The sequence below is a fragment of the Drosophila nasuta genome, unplaced genomic scaffold (assembly GCF_023558535.2).
Source record: "Drosophila nasuta strain 15112-1781.00 unplaced genomic scaffold, ASM2355853v1 ctg235_pilon, whole genome shotgun sequence".
NCBI lineage: Eukaryota > Metazoa > Arthropoda > Insecta > Diptera > Drosophilidae > Drosophila > Drosophila nasuta.
The window spans coordinates 1-8165 of NW_026869448.1; the positions used below are offsets into that span (position 1 = coordinate 1).

The following is an 8165-nucleotide window of genomic DNA, read 5'->3' on the forward strand; positions in this document are numbered from 1 at the left end:
CTCTGGTGAGGCTCTTGGAACGGTGAGAGCGTTTCAAGTCACCGAGGACAACTATGAGAAAGCAATGGCAAGTTTGAAAAGAGTATATGACAATGATTGTCTGATATTTAATGAAAATATCACTGCTCTTTTCAATTTGCCAAAAGATTTCGCAGCCCTCCGCTTCAGCGTTGCGAAACTTGATTGACACTGTCTCTGCGATATACGGATCTTTGTTGTCGATAGGTGATGATAAGAAGATTGCAAATGCAATCCTTATTCACCTGGTCATGCACAAAGTTGATGCAATGACAAAGAAGAAGTGGGTTGAGCAGCTAGATTACACGAAAATTCCATTATGGAGTGAGTGTGAAACTGTGCTTAATCGTCGATATCAGCACTTGTCAGCTGAGAATTCGACAAAGTCCGATAGTCAAGCCGTTTCCACTAAACAGCTTAATAAAAGCTCGTTTTCGTGTACGACGCTCAAAGATAAGATTGATCAAAAGACCCAAATATGCGAATATTGCAATTCCGAAGATCATTCCATCGTGAGTTGCTCGATGTTTGCTGCCTTGGCAGTTAAACAGAGATTCGACTACGCGAAAACAACTGCATTATGCATAAATTGTCTTCGGAAGGGTCACACTGTCGCCAAATGTAAGGCAAAAAGTGTCGTGTGTGTAGCCGTTCACATCATACGTTGCTGCACATATATTCTGCGACTACAAATAGTAGAGCGTTACCACCCCCGAGTCTCTCCGCTGTTGAGCCTGATCATCCATCCACTTCACATGCGATGCATGCGACCGTGTCGGATAAAGTGATCCTGGCCATAGCAGTCATCAAAATAAAGACGAATTCAGGCGATTTCGTCTTAGCCCGAGCTTTGCTGGACTCAGGGTCACAAATTAATTTTGTGACTGAGGAACTAACTCAGCGGCTGCATTTGCGTAGAGAAGAATCGTGCATCAGCTTGCTTGGCATTGGTGAATCCAATTCTCAAGTTAAGAAAAGATACACACTGAGGTGAAGTCGCGAGTTGGCTGCAATGAATACGCGATCGATTTATGGATCCTCAAATCGATCTCAGGTTATCAGCCAGATCACACTGTAATTAACAATCTTTGATTTAAATTTCCAAAATTTAGACCGATATATTTAGCAATTTCATTTCTAACCATTTGCACTGTTGTTAATGGCATTAGCGAGACTGCCATGGAGCCTGCAGCTAATTCTTTTATTCGTTGAATCAATAGTGAACTTAATATATTTACTAAGCTTTCATTATTTTCAAATACAGCAAAGTCTGTTATTTCTTCCACTATGTACCTTACCTTAATATCTAAATCTTTAATACATGTCACTCTGAGATTGTTGATCTTCCTAGTCAAACCCATTTGGTCCATTCTTGGCCGGTAATGATGTCGCAATTTCTCCTTACATTCCTCCCACGTTGTCGGTGTGTTGATGGTGAGAACTATTCTTGCCTGTCCTTGAATCTTCGTGTTGAATATAACGCTGAAAACCTGATCCGCATCATCTGCATATTCCTGCATAATCTGGTCCACTGAAGCAATGAATCCATGGAGAGTACCATCTTGTCCAGTAAATGTTGGAAGATATCGAGTTTCCTTTTCAATCTGGTTTCTAGCTCTTGTTTTTGAGTTCACATTTGGTAGTTGCATTTGTTGAACAACAATTTGAGTGAGAGCCTGAATGCAATGCTGCATTTCGTTTATATTTTCGTTTTCCATTTTAAAGTTTATCAGGCATGCTCCGGTTTTCACTTTTCGTTTTCGTTTCGATTTGGGACCAAAACCGAGATTTTCGTTTTTAGGTGCTCCGGTTTTCACAAGTTTTAGTTATCGTTTTGCTATCGAAACGTTTCATTTCTCATCATTTCTTGCTGCCGAAACAGCTGATTTGAGGTTTGGTCAGCAGCAAACAACGCGAAAAATGCCTTTTTATTTTCAATTGCATCTTTGAAGCCAAAAGAAAAGCAAAAGTTAATTGACTTAAGAAAATCTAAGCAATTAAGATGTAATACATGTAAAGTAGTATGTAGACGTGTTGCCAGACCGCAGCAGCAAGGTGGTATTAAAGGCTACGAAAAAGATGGTCACACAGGACGAACAGGAGAACACAGTCGAGAATGAACGCGAAGTTGAACAATTCGATACATTTAATCTAAAACGTGTATTTTATATTACAAAACTCCCACCCGCGTACCTATATTAAATAAAACTATTAATAATTATAAAACAATATTACATCATTCTTACATTTGGGGGCTCAACCGGTCCGGTGTGCGTGAGTGTAATAAAATCGGTGACTTGAAAACAGATTGGAAAAGTTGTCTACGTTGAAAAAGCTGATTATTGGTAATTTGGAGTAAAAGTTGTAAAGTTGTAAAGTTGTGAAGTTGTGAGACTAAGAAATTACAATAATCAGCCCAAAGTTGAAATAGAACAGTGAAAAACAATTTAGTGTTCAAGGTCAAACGCGTCGGTGTATATGCAGAACATTAAAGTCTCGATTGCGTGCAGTGGTGAAATAGCGACAGAGACGGCGTACCAAAGCGTATAGAGAGAAGAAAAAGCCGTTACAATTGTGTGTATTCGTCTGTCAGTTGGTGTTTGGTGTGTATTGCAGAAGAATACGAAACACAAGCATACACAAGATAAAGAAAAGGAAAGAACACAATTTTAAGTATTAAAAAGAAGATGGAAGGGATCATGAAATAACAACAAATTCACAAGGAAGTTTGGATTTTCATATGGCGTTGCAAGGTGACATAAACGTTTCTACCAAGTTGGAGCAGCTAATCCAACTAATGGCGCTGAAAGTGGAAGTAGATGAGCAAAGGGAGAATCGCGTCAGGATTGCGGCCAATGGTTTTGAGAAAATTATCAACGAATTTGACGGTACAACGGTGCCAGTGCTGAAATGGTTTGAAAATTTCGAATGCAATGCCGATGCATATGAACTGTCGGAAAAACAAAAATATGTCCAAGCTAGGGCTAAGATGACTGGTGCGGCTAAATTGTATTTGGAATCGGAATCGGTGTGTGACTTTAAAACTTGAAAGAGAAGCTAATTGAAGAGTTCAAGTGCACTTGGAACAGTGCCGATATTCATCAATTGTTGCGCGATCGTAAAAAGAAAAAGTCTGAATCGTTCCATGAATATATTCTCCAAATGAAAAAGCTGGCAAGTACAGGCGATGTCGAAGAGGCAGCAGTGATACGTCATATTGTCAATGGCCTACAGATAAAAGCGAGTACAAATGTGCTATGTACCGGTGCATGACATATAAGGCACTTAAGGCAGAGTACGAAATCTATGAACTGACACAAGAACCTGAAAAGAAAAGTAACGAGAAGAAGAACAGTGACTCAAGTACAGTGGGCTATACTAGCAAAGATGCGGCAAACAAATCACGTAAAGAACATTGTTATAATTGCGGTTCACCAGATCACAAACGAAACGAATGCAAAGCCGAAGTTAAGTGTTTCCGTTGCAATGAGAACGGGCATATATCCCGCAATTGTACTCAAGGTAACAACAAAGTACACATTGTTGCAGATCAGCGTCGTCTAAAAGCAATCCTTATAAATGATGTGCGTGTTGACTGTCTGGTTGACACTGGCTCTGACGTCACTATTGTAAATGAAAATGTGATGGAAAAGATGAACAATGTTGACATGTTTAAAAGTGCATCTACCTTGCGTGGCTTAGGCAATAAGTGCACGACACCAATAGGCTTTTTCAATGCGCGTGTAAAGATCGACCAGTTGCACACAGAGCACAAATTCTTGGTGGTGCCAAATAGTGCGATGGAGTATAGTGCGCTGTTGGGATATGACTTTATCAAGAAATTCAAGCTCTCAGCTGATGCCAATGGATTCATATTCGAAAGCCTTGATTCTGAGCAGAAGTGCTTAATGGAATATTCAGGTGATGTTCTCAGCGTATTCGAGGAGCACAATGACATTGCAGTAGCGCCTCAATACAAAGAAAAGGTAATGGAATTAATCGATACAAGTTTTCAAAGAGTTGGCGCACGAAAGCAGTGCCCAATCGAGTTGAGCATCACGCCAGATGGAGTTATAAAACCATTTCGTCAGTCGCCAAGTCGCTTATCCGCAGGTGAAGCAGAAGCAGTTAAGAATCAAGTAAGCGAATGGCTTGAAAAGGTATTGTGCGTGAATCGTCTTCACACGTAGCTAGTAGAATCGTCGTTGTTAAAAAAAAAGATCAAACGCTAAGGGTCTGCGTCGATTATCGCAAATTGAACAGTATGGTGTTGCAAGATCAATTCCCGGTGCCACTTATTGAAGACGTTCTAGAAAAGCTGCAAGCCGCTAAGTATTTCACAATCATGGATCTGGAAAATGGGTTTTCCACGTGCCAGTTGAAGAGGCCAGCAAACCGTTCACCGCTTTTGTAACACGAGAAGGCTTATTTGAATTTAATAAAGCGCCATTCGGGTTCAGGAACTCACCAGCAGCCTTTATACGGTTCGTGAACCATATATTTCAAAAACTTATAAACGAAGACGTGATGCAGTTATATATGGACGACATTGTCGTATATTCCGAAACCGTGAACGAATGTATGGAAAAAACGAAAAGAGTACTGGAAACAGCAGCCGAGTTCGACTTAAAAATAAAATGGAAGAAATGCAGTTTTCTGGAGCAGCGCATATGTTTTTTGGGGCATATGGTAGAAAATGGAAGGATCTGGCCTGGATCCGAGAAGACAACAGCTGTTAGACATTTCGCAACTCCCAAAACATCAAACATATTCAGTCGTTTCTTGGCCTGACAGGTTTTTCAGAAAGTTTATTCCCCGATACGCTGAAGTCGCTCGACCACTATTCAACTTATTGAAGAAAGACGCCGAGTTTAAGATTGGTCCTGCACAGATGGAGTCAATAAAATCGTTAAAAATGCTGTTAACTTGTGAACCGATCTTGCACATATACGCCAGAGATGCTGCTACTGAGTTACATACTGACGCATCCAAAGAAGGGTTCGGAGCAATGCTGATGCAGTGGTTCGATGGAAAGCTTCATCCTGTCCACTTCTGGAGCAAAAAGGCGTCCGAAGCTGAATCTAAGAAGCATAGCTACTGTTTGGAAATTAAAGCCGCATATTTAGCATTAAAGAAATTCCGTCATTATCTGCTAGGAATCCGATTCAAGCTAGTAACCGACTGTGCAGCTTTTAAACAAGCAACGACCAAAGAAGATGTTCCAAGAGATGTGCAGCAATGGGTGCTTTACATACAAGGCTTTACTCCCGATATAGAACACCGTGCTGGAGAAAAGATGAAACACGTAGATCATCTAAGTCGCTACCCACAGAATGTCCTTATGGTGTCAACGGAACTTAATGCTCGCTTGGTGAAGGCTCAGCAAGAGGATGAACATGTTAAGGCAGTAGTTCAAAGCCTTCAAGCAGGTCCGTACGAAGACTACAAGATGAAAGGAGGTCTACTCTTTAAACAAGTCGCGGGAAACGAGCTTTTGGTGGTCCCAAAGATGATGGAGCGTGAGGTGATAGCCAACGCCCACGAAGATGGCCATTTTGCTGTGCAAAAGACAATGCATAGCATTAAGCAGCAGTATTTTATACCACACTTGGAGGGTAAGGTGTCAAAATACATTTCTAATTGTATCCGTTGTATCATCCATAGCAAGAAGTTAGGCAAGCAAGAGGGTTTTGCACTGTATTGACAAGGGAGATGTACCTCTTCATACTTTGCATATCGACCATCTAGGCCCCATGGATGCGACTTCAAAGGCCTACAAGTATATACTGGCAGTAGTCGATGCATTCTCAAGTTCGTATGGCTTTTCCCAGTTAAGTCAACAGGATACGAAGAAGTTGTCAAGAAGCTAACCGAATGGGCAAGCATTTTCGGTTTCCCAATGCGCATCGTTAGCGACAGAGGTGTCGCTTTCACGTCAAATGGATTTGCGGAGTTTGCAAGTGCTAATATGGTGGAGCACGTTTGGTCAACGACAGGAGTGGCTAGAGGCAATGGTCAAATCGAGAGGGTCAATCGCACCATTCTTTCGATTATCGCAAAAGTTTCTGCAGAAGAGCCGTCCAAATGGTTTAAACACGTATCCAGTGTGCAAAGGACTATAAATTCGCACGTGAATTCGTCTACACACGCATCCCCATTTGAGATAATGTTTGGTACTAAGATTCGTAATAAGGTCGACGATAAATTACTGGAGCTGCTGAATCGAGAGTTAGTCGAACAATTTAACGAAGAACGTCAATATCTGCGTGCCGAAGCCAAACGCAACATTGAGAAAGCTCAAGCAAGTTACAAGGCCAACTACGATAAGAAACGTCGTTCGGAAAGTATTTACAAGCTTGGTGACCTCGTTGCCATCAAAAGAACACAATTCGTAGCAGGGCGTAAATTGGCGAGCGAATTCCTGGGTCCATACAAGATCGTTAATGTGAAACGCAACGGTCGATATGATGTAAAGAAAGCAGCATCTAACGTCGAAGGACCAAACATCACAACGACAAGCTGCGACAACATGAAGCTGTGGAAGTTCGTGGCAGAGAACGAAGAGCTGTTATCATCCGAGACGGATGATGAGGATCAGGAGGGCCGAGTGTAAAGTAGTATGTAGACGTGTTGCCAGACCGCAGCAGCAAGGTGGTATTAAAGGCTACGAAAAGATGGTCACACAGGACGAAGAGGAGAACACAGTCGAGAAAGAACGCGAAGAGAGAAAAGTCGCAAGCAGAACGGTCGTCTGAGATTTAAGTTGAACAATTCGATACATTTAATCTAAAACGTGTATTTTATATTACAAAACTCCCACCCGCGTACCTATATTAAATAAAACTATTAATAATTATAAAACAATATTACATCATTCTTACATACATGTGTTTTTAATATGTCTGACGACCGGTAAGTCACATTTGCAACATTCAAAATTTTGCCTCTAATTTATGTTTATTGCAGATTTGTCCAATCATTTAGGATTGATAAAGACACTTTTAAAACATATTGGAGACAGTGAAGCCACATTTAAAAGTAACGACACTGTCTCACTCTATGCAATTGGCTTCTGTGTTGCGATATCTTGCTACTGGATGTTATCAGTTCTCAGTCGCCAAGGACCACCATATAAATATAGGACGAAGCACATTTGGGAAAATTCTCCATATATTTATTCCGTTGCTGGACAGGCTTCTTTGTCAGGACACAATTTGCCTTCAGATGTCTAGCTAGCAAATGCGGAAATCTAGCGAATACTTCTTTAGCAGATATCAACTGCCAAGAATAGTCGCCTGCGTGGATGGAACTCATATAAAAATATTGAAACCTGTAAATAATGCCTCTGTTTTTTAACAGAAAGGGCTATTACAGCATGAACGCCATGGTTGTAAGTAGAATGTCTAAATTGGTTATAGTTACGTTAAGATTTTACTTTTACCTACAGGTTTGCAACTATAATATGGAGATTATCGCTATTGATGCGACGCACCCCGGATCCTGTCATGATTCTTTCATTTGGAATCATTCAAGCGCCAGGGAATATTTGTCGAGAACAATAAATGAATATTTTGTTTTGGCAGATTCTGGCTACGCACAGGAGAGTTTTGTGTTAACTCCCTACAGGAGCGCAGAGATTGGGACGCATCAGCATCGATTTAATTTAAGACATGCTGCAGCCAGAAACATAATAGAACGAACAATTGGTGTTCTTAAAAGCCGTTTCCGTTGTTTACAACGATGCTTAAATTATCAGCCCATTTTTGCTGTCAAATTATTAACGTATGCTGTGCTCTGCACAACATATGTAGAAGACGGAATTTGTCAATAAGTGAAGACTTTCAATTGGAGGATATTGAACAGGCTATAAATGATAACGACATTGAAGGAAATGATGACGGACCATCTGTACGCGACGAAATTGCTGTATCTCTGTCAATATAACAAAATAAATAAACAAATTATTCATTTTAGTTATTAAAATTTATTTATTCTTATTTTTTAAAATTTGTTCTAACTTTAAGATTAGGTCCTTTTTTAAATTTAAATCGTCTTCTCTAAGAGTTTCCATTTTTTGAAAATGCTCTTTTTTAAAAGCAAGTCCTCTTGTGCAAGACTTTCCATTTTTGAAAATGCTTCGACATTGC

The 8165-nt window shown here is 40.4% G+C and overlaps 1 pseudogene; it reads left to right on the forward strand.

The window, feature by feature from the left end:
• Positions 1-1970: 1970 nt before the first annotated feature.
• Positions 1971-7962, forward strand: LOC132797812 (putative nuclease HARBI1; annotated as a pseudogene).
• The last annotated feature ends 203 nt before the right edge of the window (positions 7963-8165 follow it).